The following is a 1348-nucleotide window of genomic DNA, read 5'->3' on the forward strand; positions in this document are numbered from 1 at the left end:
GTTCAAAAGGTTTCTTTCCAAGTTTTAAAGCACTGCTTCTTTCCTATTCCCCCCTTCCTAAGGTGTCTTCTGGTCCTCCCTCTTCTGAGAGATATGGGGAAGATAGAAACACGGTGTGGATATAAGCAACAGCTATGGTTGTGGGGTGGCTAGAAAGCAAAAAGCAGGTCCAGGTGACTTCTCCATATATACACACAGCCAGAGTGCTTGAATTTATCATCCCAGGCCAAGGACAGTTCCAGGAACACCCCCACTGTCTCAGTTGTTTGAAGTGTATTATAGAATCTGTTGAGCAGCAAGGGTTTCTGACAGCTGAAGGTGTCCCCGGACTTCCCACTCACGGGGCAGATCTCTTTGCATCATGACTCTGTTACTTTTACCTGTATGGTAAAAATGGTCTTGGACAAGTCATTCCATAGTTCTGCCTCTCAAATTTTCTCATCCATAAAACAAATCTCTAAGAAGATTGTCCTGAGAACTTTTTGAAATATCGGAGTCGACACACAGAATATTTGTCATCACCACCAATCACTCCAACCTCTTTCTCTGCCCCTAGTCTCTTGGTATAAGCATCTTCCCAGAAGCACTCCATGCACAAAGCTGTCACGACACTTTCTGCCAGCGGCACCAAGTTCAGGATACTCCCAAAAGCCTTCCTCTGAAAGGTCCCCTCCAGTGCAGCTGAAATCACAGTCTTCCCAGCATTTGCCATGGTCTCACTGAATTCCACAATTATACAGGGGGAAAAATTGTCCCTCATCAATGCCAATGACAGTCACAGGCAGAGAGCATCCTGGGCCACATTCCAAACCAAGCAGGCTGGGAGTACTTCCACAGTGTTCCAGTCATGTGTGGAGAAACTCTTGCCATATAGAGTGTCTTCGGCATACTTCATTCCAAAGCACTTGTACTGCGCAATCTGGAATCGCCAGACTCTGAGCATGGGCTCTGTGTTTTTTCTGAAGAACATGGGCCGCGAGATCAACTAGATCTGCCCCCTGGATCTTGCTGGGGAAGCAGGTCAGCAAAGTGGGCAGATTAATGCAGCTCATCTTGAGTCCTTAGAGGCAAGAAGAGGACTTACCTGGTCAGTTACTAGCTGTACTCCTGCCTCTACATGGATTTTTTTTTTATGTACCTAGCTTTTTTTAATGGTTCTTACAAAAATGTTTGCAATATGAAAGTAATTTGTTTGATACAAACATCAAACACACTAAAGTACACTAAACTTCTGAATGCATAGATTCAGGTGGGTCAGCTAGGTCCCTTGGGACTTTTAAAGTGCTTATTTCCTTTCTCCTCCATCACCCTGGGGTTGAGCCTCACTAATTCCTACAGAAGTGGAGAC

At 45.2% G+C, this 1348-nt stretch overlaps 1 pseudogene; it reads right to left on the bottom strand.

Annotated features, from left to right (window-relative positions):
• Positions 1-448: 448 nt before the first annotated feature.
• On the bottom strand, positions 449-1052 carry LOC138149846 (thymidine kinase, cytosolic pseudogene; annotated as a pseudogene).
• Positions 1053-1348: the final 296 nt, after the last annotated feature.

Source organism: Petaurus breviceps, unplaced genomic scaffold, assembly GCF_028583685.1.
Source record: "Petaurus breviceps papuanus isolate PSGF00001 unplaced genomic scaffold, PetGlider_PUasm1.0 90849, whole genome shotgun sequence".
NCBI lineage: Eukaryota > Metazoa > Chordata > Mammalia > Diprotodontia > Petauridae > Petaurus > Petaurus breviceps.